The following is a 13940-nucleotide window of genomic DNA, read 5'->3' as shown; positions in this document are numbered from 1 at the left end:
TTTTTTTTTTTTTTTTTTTTTTTTTTAATAAACACTATGATTTTGACTACAATTAATTTATTCTTTAAAATGATTACGTAGTACAAGTTAATAGAAACCATTAGCAGAGAGTAAAAATATTAGTCAAAATCCTATTTAAAAATTAGCAGACTTTAGAAAAAAATCAAAAAGAAAAAAAAGGGAAGTATATAGCAAGACTTGTCAAATCATTCAATGTAATAAATACTGTGTAGGTGTTTATATATTGTGTGTGACACAAATCAATATTTTTAGTTATCCTTTATTCTCTTCTTTTTTTTCTTTTTTTTTTTACCACATTTCAAATGCATTGTGTTAAACATTTTATTGACATCCGGTTACACATGCATACATATATAAATGAATAGATATTCATGTAGTATCATTTGTGGCTCTAAACTAATCGCGTACGCATACGTATCTGTGTTTCTATATTCATACATAAATATATGAAAGAATTTATACATATATACATATATATATATATATATATATATATATATATATATATATATATTTTCGTCAGAGCCTAGCTGAGTAAACTAAATTTATTTTCTGTCTCTTTCTCACTTCCTATTTATTTCTTTCTTTCCTTCTCTGTCTGTTTCTCACTGTCTCTCTGTCAACCTTTGCAATCGTTTCTCGTTACATCTCTTTATCATGCTATCCCGGTTTGTCAGCCCCTATTTAAAGTGCAGTCGGTAGATATAAAAATGTTTGCGTTTTTTGCAACTTTTGTTCCAATATTGTCACTAACAATTTTTTCTTTATTTCTCTTTAGCCAGGAAGCCACAAAAATGTTGTTGTTTTTTTTTTTTTTTTTTTTTACCATTAACTTGTTATATATATCCTTGCACTAAACTACGTAATCGTGGTCGCACATACACTTACAGAAACATTTTATTTGTGTTATTTTTGCTATTATTTGAAAATCGAAGGGAAGTTCATGATTTTTTTTTTTTTTTTTTGCTTTACTTCTTTCATTCATTCATTCATTCATTCATTCGTTTATTCGTCATTTAGTCAATTTTTTTTTTTTTTTTTGTTTGCCTTCAATTTTGTCCTTACATATTATTACTATTATTAACGAGCACTCGATATTTGTTTTATGTATTAATAGCATTTTTTTGTGTGAAACATGTAGTGGTACTTGGATTTTTAAGTGTACAATTTTTAAATGGCAAGCGAATTATGTTTATGCATAAATAAATATTGTATGGAAATGTATCTGTGCATGTGTGTCTGTTTATGCACATTAAGTGGAATTTTTGAGAACTCTTAGCTTTTGAAATGTCCTGATACGGAATAGTAATAAGTCTTTGATCAATATTTAGGACAATAAATTCGAAATAACTTTGGTTAAAGTCATTGGTAGAGTTTCGTTTGTATTTGCTTAGCATTATATCTGAAGTATTGGTTAAATTTCATTTAGATTTTCCTTACTTGCGGAGTTTATCAAAGGCCAGAAAGCCTAAGTGCTTCAAAGTGAATAAATTATATAAAAATCGATTTTTAGTGATGCATACCAATGCGTACGCAATGCTTTGCTTTGATCATAAAAATGCTATTAATTGGTCTGACGATTAACAAATATATCATTCGTTCAATTGATCAATGCATTCAAAATGCAATGCCCAATAAGAAAGTTGTCAATAGCAACTTACCTCCAATATAAGTGCATACCACGAATCTGCAAAAAAGAAAAGATAAATAAAATTTATTATGAACGCACATTACGCAAATCTAAGCAATGTAAGTAGTAAGCTTGACGGTACTAAGTTCTGAGTTACAAGTCAAACAAATATTGCTTCTTGTTTCTTTGCAGGGTATCACGCTACCCTCTAGCGGCACATACACCACTTTTAAACATACTTTCGTTAACGAATAAACACATTTTTTTTTTTTCAATTAAAACAAAAAAATTTTTTTTTTTTTTTTTTTCAAAAAAATACTTGTTTAGGTCGTTGAATCTTATTTGAGGGCTTCTATACCAGGACTTATAAACTGAACTAAGGAACATGCGAAAATGTGAATACAAACTTATTTCAATTACTTGCAATTAAATGCATTGGTTTTTTTTTTTTAATTTGCCTAATACGATAAAATTTTATTTCAAACTTAATTTCAATTTGAGTGTTATATATACGGTCAAGCCTTATAGACCTCATCAGATTAACTCTTCTATGTCCAAGTATGCAAGAGTCGAAGTAATCCATAATCTAAAATAAAATTAAACACAAACACTATAGTGAATCATAGTCTATCATTGAATACCCTACAGCACTCTACAATTATTAATATAATGATTGTACAAAATAAGACGTTGGTCGAAAAAGTGGTCGGATCCGAAGCATTGTTCATTGGGCCAAAGCACATCCACGTATCAAATTGCATCAGAATGTCACAAAAATTGCGGCCTATGGGGTGAACATAAGAGAACAACATGCACAAGCAGACAGTCAAATTTAGATCGATTCAGAAAGTGATTTTGAACCGATCGGCATAATAAAAAGGCGGCCTTATCGCAAGCCCCGCAAGTATGGTTGCTGCATACATCCGAACAATGCATATGTGATGTACGATCTAATTATCTTGCGATACCGTCCATAAATATGATCGTTCTTCACAGTGCTCCACGCTATCAGCAGAGTTAAGTATATTCCTTATTTATTGACAAGAGCAAGAAAAGTGATCATATGATAAAGCGATGTCAAATATTGCTATGACGATTCGCAGAAAACACTTATTCCTCTTTTCTACATAACTCGTCGGTTCTTTGTTAAGAACTCACAACATCGTATGTCTTTTCGTAGCGTTCTTTCATAATCACTCGGTGATAAGGATTGCAATAAATTGATTATGCTGTCCGTAAACTCAATAAACATGTATGTGTAGATGCGCGGAAATATAGTTAAACTATGATATATTTACTACCGTATGGGTTTAGGGTCATAGTTACTGTATTGATGTATTTTGGTGGTCATGATCGTGTTTCGTGCATTTTTCTGATGTGGTTCACATCGGTGACAAGAGGAGACGGGATGAAGCGAACTGTCTAAAACTTTTTTATATAAATAAAAATAAATAAAATTCGCTAATGAACGCATCATTTTATATGTAACACGTATGCATTTAAAGTGCTCTTGCAGTGGCATAGATAGAAAAAGGGATAAAAATTTCGGTTGCATGTGTCCTTCGCGGCGACTGTGTACAGTGGTGAGGCCGAGGTTTATCTACAGGCATACAAAATGATTTAACAAATAATACGCCTGATGTATTATATAGTCTAGCTAGTGATTATTCAAAATTTGACGAATGTGTAGTTTTTTTTTTTTTTTTTTTTTTCATTTCTTTTTATGTAACCGTATGTAGACAAACTATTTATTTTCTGAGTTTATATGTTTTCCTCATTAAAATTAATGAAATGTCTATGTATTTTCAACTTTTTATATTAGAGATATAAAGGCACAATAGTATAGACTGAAATAAACAAATTACAAAGCAATACACCCATACACATATTACATCTACCCATATATATATATATATATATATATATGCATCATGTACATCATGTACGAAGCTTTGACAAAAGGATCACACACTTAAGATAAAATATAAATAAATAAATAGAAGGACACAGTTTCTGAATTGTATTCATACAGTGCATAGTATGTACACTGACATTTAACTGAATTTTAATTATAAATGCAAAAAAAAAAAATAAACAAAAAGAAAAAATAAAACAAAACATATAAAAATAAAGGACTTTAGACTTTTAAAAAGTGTTTTCATGTTACTTGAGCCTAAGACAAGTTACAATGAAAGGATGCCATTGATATCAAAAGAAACTAAAAGAATCAAATGTGGAGAAAATTTGCAAAAACTACTTCATTTTTCTAATCAAATTGCAAGAATGTCTTCATTTTCCATTGCAAGGGAGACCCTGAGGACAGTCGAAGACACATTGCAAGCTACTTTAGCTGGTGCGAGTTCAGGTGGTGTCTATAAGGTGTGAAACGTCATGTTTCCAATATCTGGACCTAAACTAAATATATCCCAGTTATTGAATCATCAATCATTATATCTTACACCGCTTGTGGTACAAGGGTATATTAACTTTGTGTACATTTGTGCAACAATCAAAAAGAGTCGATTTTCAGTACGCCTATCGATGCAGAATCACTTTCTGAATCCATCTAAGTTTGCCTGTCCGTCTGTCTGTCCCATCGATCATGTTTTTCTGTGCTCAATCTACAGACTGCAATTTTTGCGCAATTTTAACGACAAAACCTATTGAATATGGCTCGGGTCGTCGGGACAATCTTTTCAACCACGTTCTATATGACGCCTTCTCTTGGAAAGTCGTTATACGAATAATTACTTTGGAGATTTAATGATGAACAGGATCCGACTTAAGTGTTTTTTAGTTGTTTGCCTTATAAAATCTTCTTCGATGCGATTGTCCGACGATGCTTTGTGGCAAAACTTTTACTCTCCCTACTTATTACTATGTATAGTGTTAGAGGTTGCGACCTTTTTCGTTCTCGTAAAAAGATATGAGAAAAATAAAATTGACACAGTGCTTACTCATTGCAGGTAAACAAACAGACAGATCTCATTTTATCCGAACACATTTGTGTCCTTAAATTAACATTTCGTCAAAGTCGAAATTACTGCCTCGGAAAGTAGTCATTTTCGTCACATGCCACTAAATCAAGAAGACGAATTGAAGTCATTGTGACAAGGAAACATGCAGACTATCTGAGACTTGTTTCGAAAAATGTTAATTGTTAAATAAGTTGCTATCCCGGCGATGGGACTGTTACAGAGTTGTCGCTGGGATCTATCGCAAATGATTTTCCTTCCTTTACATTTGCATTGCAGAAGTGTTAGCTGAGACTGACAGTATGAGGTGCTGTTATCATTGACATATCATCATTGACATCGAGGTTGTAGCCGCAACGTTTCTTAGGGTATTATGCTAATAAGCAAATTTGTGGAAACGTGGAAGAAAAGAAGTGGTGGCAGATTGCGATGATAGCATTGTATGGTCCACCATCACCCCCCCCCCCATCGACAGAGGCGTGTTGATTCAGTTTGCTATCGAGAGAAATAGAGCCATGTTGTTGTCTAAATATTGGATCAGCCATTCAAAAAATATCTTCATATACGTGGTGTCCGGTGATGATTAAGGGAGATAATATGATAAGAACAGTACCGATAACAAAGGAGACTAGTGTGCGTTCGCATTGTTAATGAAAACGTCTGAAACGATGGACACAGCAAAGTTTCTGTGGCTCTCGTAAGTAACTAAGCCCATAAAAGTCCAGAAAAATTTGTTACATAGGACGTTGCTCGCATTAGATAGATCTCTTTTAGTAAAGATGATCGGTTGATGTCAACTTGATTTTGCTTTGGATTTTTTGCGATGTGTTAAGAGACAATTATTACATTAATTTCTTACATATATACGCAAAGTTATAATCAAGACCATTGATTAAAATAATTATGAACAAAAAATTGTTAAGGCATTTAATGTAAGCCGATGTTGATGTTGTATGCGATTTTATTTAATAATAAATAAGCCAGCAGAGGATAAAAGTTTTTAAACTTCTTTTTTAGGAAAATTAAATGCAATCAATTTGCGTAAAAAACAGAACACGCTCCTCATGACACTAACATTCCATTATTCTATTTAACAAATTTATATGCTTTACCCTAATTTTTAAAGGAAATAAGAAAAACAACTTAAAGTGTTTTAGTGTTCCAATGTTTCAACTAAAGCTGCAGATTTTCTTGCATTATATGTTTCCCATACTCATATAAAAACCTTTTACTCTATTCAGAAAATTTAATTTAAATTTTTAGTTTAAATTTTTGAAAAGATGGATATTTTGAGAGCAATGTTTTTTACTGTTTTTCATGTTTTAATAAGGAAATTACGGTGCAAAGCATTAAAAGGATATAAACTTTGAAAAGACTATACCGGTCCCGAAAATGGTGTGGGAGGAGAATGTTCTTCGTCTATGATAACCTAATTTTTTAGTAGAAAATTATCAGAACAGACGATGGATGCCTTGAATGTGTTGTCATAAGTACAGTATAATATTAGTATAATTATATAGGAGTACAGTTCATTCCCATAATAATTTCTTATAAATTTCAACTTTTGTGAACATTGCGGGAATTTTGCACATCTTACAAGGTCTATGCTCACGGAAAGGGAAAAATTTTCTCACAAAATGAACAAAAAAATATATTGGTGTTAAAAAGATATTAAACTTTTTTTCCGATTGAATACATACACGTACACACATATATATTATTTTTAAATAAAATTATTAAGTGAGAAACGAATATTTGGCTTCAGTGAAACTAATAATATATACTTAGGCAAAGAAAACCGTAGAGTAATACACTAGTAGCACACATTGTTATCGAAAGTGGCATTGTCTACTCCGTTGTTCTGAACGAATACTAGACGGAAGCCATAACTAAGAAATTGAATCTCAGTTAAGCAGAAGAGAAAATAAACTCACACACATCAACACAAACACAAAAATACATAAAATATGAAATATTTAATTTAAACTTTTCTTAAGTAGTTTTAGCCCTTCTTATATCACCTACATAGGTAATAAATTATATTAAAAGATATAATTATTAAAAGAGGATCATTGTTTGTGTGCAGTGATTTAAAGCATGAAGATATGTAGTGGTGGTCCTAAAGATTGAATTTTTCCCTTTCTCTCTCTCTCTCTCTCTCTCTGTCTCTCTGTGGTGCGCAGAAACTAGATACAACGCATAGAAATATTTTTTTTTTCTTGTCTCTTATTATTTCCATCATATCACAGACTCTCTTTGTGGCCATGGGCAAAAACGATCAAGACCCTCGCACATATTCTTAACAATTTGGATGCCTATCTGTAACAGAAATTTTTGAAGGAAACAAAAACCGGAAAATTTCAAAATCGCATAAAAAGATACCTTATTGTATTATATACTTATATATATATTTATATGCATATATATATATATAATATAATGCAATATGATGCATACATATATATTTGTATATACTTATATATATATATATATATATATATATATATAATATATATAATGCATATATACTTTTGTTTTATTTAATTCACGTTACCGTCATAAGGTTAAGTACAGGTAAGTAAACACTTGACAACTACCTACTCACATATAATGAGGCGGCTTTTCCTATCTTGTCGTTGTTAAAACAATGGCGCAAATACTTTATGATGTAATTTGTAAACGAGTCATATATTTTCAGCTCCAAGCGAGAAAACTTAATCTTAGTAGTATGTAGTTTATGCATATATATGCACGTTCTACATATCTACGTCAAAGAATATAAAAACTAAAATAAAGTAAAAATAAAATTACAAAAAAAAAAAAAAAAGGGGAAAATCTGAAAGGGTTTTAACAAATAGACGTTTTGAGCATATTTAAGCTTAACTAATTTATACATTAAAGTTTCGTACACGTATATGTATGTGCATACGTATGGATAGCATTAGCACTAGACCGCTTTTTTAATTATATTATACATGTATGAAACATGAACTTTTTAGTTAAACATGACTTTCAGTAAAATTGCTTTTTCTTTTTAATTTTTCCTTGAATGTTTAAACATTTAAGTTAATGGCTTACTTTGCTATATTTAAGGTGTTCAAAAACAATGTTTGACGCCTAAACTAATTAAAGTCTAAATATATAAAACTATATCAAACTGTGTCATTTTAAAGAATACAACCGTTTAGCTAAGCCAAGAGGAAGTTGGTGCCGCATACAACAATATGTTAATGAGTTATGCGTAAATTTTTGATTTTGAAATTTTATATATATCACTGGCCTATCGCCATAAGATTAATTCAATGCCTGATATGCGTTGGCGTGCTTGTGGCTATGAGTTCTTCTCCCTTAGATGCTTTAGGAATACCTGTCAATTATGCTTAATATATCCACAAATTCAAATCGGAAAGTCGAAAGGATCGGATGGCAGCAGTGAACGAATCCAACGGATTCGAATCGATTGTTGAAATACTGAACAATTGGGCTATCAAACAGATATTATGCCGTCAGTTCGAAATAGTCACGAAAATAGTCGCAGAAATCTTGTTGAAATGGCTCAGTTGTACAGACCGAGTTGTTAATATAAAAATGGTACACAGATGGTGTTCAAAAATGGAAAATAATGAAACTTAGGTTGACATATTAGGGTCGCGATTTCATCAGCCACTATCGATCAAAATGTACTGATGATGATAATGAGCCGGAATAATGTGGATCTCTGACCATTGGAATATTGAATGTAATGAAAGGGTGAGAGGAAAGAATTTAATCTACAGGGCAAGGGTCGAGAATTATTTTGTAACGCGCCAAGGAGCCTTACTTAAAAACTGGTATTGTATTAGGTTGAGAAAAAATTAACTAGTCATCGGAAGTGTAGTGATAAGATCTGGCACCACGGCTACATCTCGCCAATCCATCCGATTTCAAAAATTTTGATGGTGTTAATGTCCAGGGGTTTTTTCGGCGGCACCGCATCTGGCAAACAAACAAAACCTACTAAGCATTTAGAAAAACTATAACCGATATCCTCTTTACATTGAAGACTATCAGCCCTGCTAAATTAGACATTAATCGCAAGGTTTATCCTTTCGAGTTATAGCTGGCATAGTTATAAGATAAATAATTCAAGACGGGTAAATTAGTAAAAACTATTATTCACACGCACCTCAAAAAAACTAAACTCGTAATGTTACGTGCCTTAGAATCGACTCTCCCCTTACAATCAGTTATTTCGTCTGCTTGTTCGTTTCAGACATGAGGTCCTGGATCTATGTTGCATTCAGAATCATGAATCTACGTAAAAACTTCACTTTCTTGCTGCGAAGTATAACTGAACGAACTGTGGATTACAAAAATGCACAAGATGTTGCTTTTCTCTCTTTTGTTGTGAGCAAAGTTCGTACCCATCGTGCACATGATTGCTTTCTTCTCTCCCAATTTTTTTTTTTTTTTTTTTTTTTTTTTTTGTCAATATGTGACATTATTCTATTACTTATATCTTTTTATGCCTGCCCACCACTGGGTAAGATGGGGGTATACTCATTTTGTTTTTTCCCATAATGTATGTAACACTCAAAAGGGAACTTCAGAGATCCTATAGGTTATAAGTTATCTTCTTGATCATCGTGGAATTCTGAGTTCCTTTGGTTGTGTGCCTTTGTGGTATGGGTTTTTGTCGCTCTCCTAGTCGGAGAAATGAAGTTATCGACTTAAAATTTGGTAGCAATTTTGGAAGTTTCTGCACGCAGGTTGGTATTGGAAATGGGCCAACTTGGTCAGAGCAAAAGCGCGCAATGGAGCATAAACCGAACGCAATTCAGTTTGTTTTGAACAAAAATTTTGGGGGTTTTCGTTATTATTAAAGTTAGAGCTCTAAAATTATTCACCTTTACTTTACGAAAGAGTCCATTCTTTAGGTCCGAAAATGGAACCAACCGGCCATGCTCACGCAAAGTTACAAATAATTAAATATTGTATTTTTCTCTTTTTTGAGGTTTTGTGTTTACTTATCACAAGGCAAACAAGATAGATTGCTTAAAACTGTTTTGTACACTCCTCAAATGAAGATATATTATCTGCCTAAAAATGGGTTAATTTTGAAATGAATATGGTAGACACCGCGATCAATTTTTTCGTAATACTACCAGCGACATGGGTATCAAATGAAAGAACTTGCAGAGTAGAATGCGAAAAGCATAGTGGTGAGTGGGCGAGATTCGGTTCCAGTCGAATATAACTTTCTTACTTGTTTTATTCGGTTCCGGTTTTTCAGATTTTCGAAAAACATAGTTACGGTTTATGCCAAGCAATGGGAGTAAATAATGCAACTACTGAGGTGTTCACGTCGTCCTCTTTCGTGCGAATTCGGTTTATGACATACACGACTTGTGCACAGCGGAGCCGAAAGAATGAGTTAATAAACACACAATAAAAAAAAAAAGGCAAATAGTTGTTTACTTAGTAACTACGGTGGAAGAGCTTTTAAAATTTTCATTTCTTGTAGATAAAATGTTTACGACCTCACTAAATTGAGGATGTATGTCGGATGTGAGTTCATATCTTCACTTTGCAATTGCACTTCACAAAATCTACTAAATTATAAGAGAAATGCAGAAACGTTTCTTCAGCTTTACACTCTTGATATCCTATTAAATGTATATTTTATTAACAATTTTTTCTTTAATTTTTATTTTGTTTTTTTTCTTCTTCTTTTTCTTCTTTTTTTTATTTTTTTTGTTATAATATTCTGACAAAAGCGTTATCTTTGTTTCAGCGTAGGTCTGTTTAGTTTAACCTTCAAGCACGAAATGCTCCCAAAGGAAATTTCATCAACTTAGAAAACATCATTAATTTTAAGTTGTCGCTTATTGTTTTGAAGTGCAGAGAATGCTCGCCTTAGACGGTCATTTAATTATATAGATTATATGTAATTGAATAAACATCTTTGCTCCGGGACACTTTTACCATTATTTCTGAATTTCTCTCCTTTCACTGTTAGTAAAATTTTTAAATAAAAATATTTACTATCTACGTCAACGCTTGATTTGCATATTATTAAAATTATAATCACAACTGACGTCAAAGGAGATAATAAAGTGCAACTGCATAAGGGCAATACAATGGAAATTTCCTGTAGGCGTTAAGGGTGCTAAATGATTGATATATGATTTTCGCATAACACTGCAGAATTTCGACGTCGTGTATTTAAATAATTTACACCGAAAGTATGGCATCGAACGTTTTTAAATTTTTTTTTTTTTTTTTTCGAAACACTTCAAATTTTTCCATTTAAGCAAATCAAAACAAGTAAAAAACCTTATAGTGGGCTACGACACATAGGATGTGGTAAAAAAAATGATCCGATTCAATATATTTTCAATAGCGTTCGTTCTTGGTTCACTGCTCGTTGATGTATCAAGACGAAGTAATAAAGGATGCGAGAAGAAACTAAAACGATTACAGCAAAGCATTTGAAACCAGGATACATTTTTTCGATTTGAGAAAAAAAAAAGAAGTCAATCGATGCCGCTGGTGCTGATCAAAATCGAAAGCTATTTTAAGAAAGATTAAGCGTACGTGCACAACACAAGTATACGTTTCCTAGAACTCATAAGACGGACACGTTTGAGTGGTATACCCGCAAACGATTGGCAATTTTCATTAAAAAAATGCTAATACGCAAATGCATGTCCACCGCTATGTCCACAGCAAACATATTGTAGCAAATAGGAATAAATTGAAAGACAAAATTAATTAAAAAAAAAAAAAAGAAAATCAAAATAAAACAAAAATAATTAAAAACAAGTAAGAAAATTATATTCGGTGGGGACTGAATCCCGTATTCCCATCACGGTGCTTTTCGCATTCTACGGTCCAAGTTCTTTTATTTGACGTTCACATCGCTGGTATTATTAAAAAAAAAAGCAATCGCGGTGTCTACTATATTTATTTTGAAATTAACTCATATTTAGGCAACTAATAATAATTTAATTATAAACTAAATAATTTATTATATATTTATATATATATATATATATGTATGTTATATTTATAATTTCTGGGTAACGAGCAAAAGTCCAGAAATTCTTGTTAGGAAAAATGAAGTTGCGTTCAATTTTATACTTCATGGGGCTTCTGCTTTGACCAAGTTGGCCTATATTTTCGATACCAACCTGCGTGCAAAAACTTTCAATGCTTCTGGCAAATGTAAAGTCGATATCTTCATTTTTGCGACCAAGAGAGTGCCAATAACAAACACCGCAAGGACACACAGACGGACAGATATGGCTTAATGAAGTCTGATTTTTCGCCGATCAGGAATATATACCCTGTATAGGGTATCTGGGAAGTTGTCCTAGTATAAGAGATCATAACAATCTGCGTCGTGTGTATTTTACGCAGCACTTTACACAAAATTCTGAAATCTAAAATCATAAACGACATGTTCCGCTTCATTTGCGAGCGTTGATCACGTAAGAGCTTTTATTATACCCTATATTACTTGTAGTGCAAGGACATATTAAGTTTGTGTGTATGTATGTAACATCCACAAGGACTTGAGATAGACTAATTTTTTTTTTTTTTTTTTTAAATACCGATAAATTCAAAATGGCTTTCTGAGTCGATTTAACGACGTTTGTCTACCTTGTTTTCTTATGCTCAATCTGTGGGTCACAATTTTTGAGATATATTGATGAAATTTGGCATACAGAATAGTGCGAACGCTATTGAATTCATTTCGGATCGGAGAATTTTATTTTCAAGAGTCTTTATATGAACAAGTATATTAAACGAAATGGTGTAGGGTATCTAATGGTGAGCGATGGCTCACGATCGTTTTTTTTTACTCATTTTGTTTTTTTATTTTTGATATTGATTCATGGCGATAACTGGAGCAACGAATTTTAATCGCTTCTCTTTAAACGTTGTTGAGAGTGTGTGTTGTTTATTGGACTAAATCAATAGTTCAACATGATCCCAAAAGAAAATATTCAAATGAGCTTAGATCACATGGTTTTAGCGCTCAGCTTACTGGCTAAATATCTTTGGGAATTGCACGGTCATTGAACGTTTTAGCAAATAAATTGATTGCGCCCCAAAATGGATAGCATGTTGCATTCTACGTATCGTTCAAGTCGAAATTATCAAATTTATCCTACAAAAAAACCTCAAACATATTTCTGTAGCATTCTTTATTGATCGTAACTGCACTGCGATATTTAATCCGCACTTTGATTCGTAGCAACGATATTTTCAACAGTATGTTTACGTTTTTGACGGATTGGGTCCTTAGCATAACATAACAAACGCTACCGTTTGACTCGAACTTTTCAATTATCATTACGAAGAGCAGTAAGCTCTGCAGGTTGTTTGTGTTGACCATAAATTTGCTTACTTACGCGCGAAACACATAATAAATTTTACGCTTGGGCAATTGTATATCTTTCCATCGTAATCTGACAAATAATGCTGAGACCAAATGTCATTATTGATGGGAGTGCGACGAAACTATATAGATTGTATGACGTTTAACAAAGTTTAAGCTCTTATGTAATCAACTTGATATTTGATATCAAATAAAATGTATGTATATGTAATGTATTTTAGATTACATTATACACGTAAAACTTGGCAACATTTGACAAATAATTGTTACAAAGTACAAGCTTACAACAATGCTACTTCACTTATTTCCGTCATAAAACATTAAAGAGAAAACGTTCATATTGGAGGGGATTAAGAAAAATTGGGCCCATTTTGTTTAAGTCTCTGACTTTGCAAGTTCTTTACGGTGCAAAAACATTAGTTTGGAATAAGTTTTATGGAGATATATGAAGTATGAGCAGTTTTTGTGATATAATGAGTTTTTTAAAGAGAGGGCGTGTTTTATTGGTTGGGATCGCAGAAGTACTTGGATGTTATGCATTTGAATTATGCGACAGAAAGATGGGGAGAGAAAATGGAAAACATTATTGAAATATCGATGTACAGATCGAAAAAGATATTTATCGACGCATAGACAGACGTTCTGCAATCAATTCAGCTATGATTCTAATTTGATTTATTTATTTATTTTATTCATTTATTCTACTGATACAAGAAACTCAACTAAAATAAATTGACAGTCGAGTTCAATTGACTCTTAAAGTAAATCTTAAGCATGTACACAACTAGCACACAGCCCACAACCGATACAGGACTAAATCGCAAATGAACCCCTAAGCTATCGCAAACATGCATAAGCTTGGCAATCGATAACAGTTAACAACAATTAATTTTCGACTGATCGTGATTTTTTAAGGTTAAGAGCTAGT

At 32.3% G+C, this 13940-nt stretch overlaps 1 protein-coding gene across 6 annotated transcripts in view; it reads right to left on the bottom strand.

Moving 5' to 3' along the window:
• The window catches only part of LOC119641871 (probable serine/threonine-protein kinase DDB_G0282963), a 154936-nt gene that overhangs the window by 117892 nt on the left and 23104 nt on the right, over window positions 1-13940 (bottom strand). For all 6 annotated transcript variants that reach the window (XM_038040756.1, XM_038040774.1, XM_038040781.1 and 3 more), the window contains exon 2: window positions 1683-1708. The gene's annotated coding sequence lies outside the window, so the exon portion shown is untranslated. The remainder of the gene's footprint in view (window positions 1-1682; window positions 1709-13940) is intronic.

The sequence above is a fragment of the Glossina fuscipes genome, unplaced genomic scaffold (genome assembly GCF_014805625.2).
Source record: "Glossina fuscipes isolate IAEA_lab_2018 unplaced genomic scaffold, Yale_Gfus_2 0, whole genome shotgun sequence".
Classification (NCBI taxonomy): Eukaryota; Metazoa; Arthropoda; class Insecta; order Diptera; family Glossinidae; genus Glossina; species Glossina fuscipes.
This window is presented reverse-complemented; position numbering and strand designations above follow the sequence as displayed.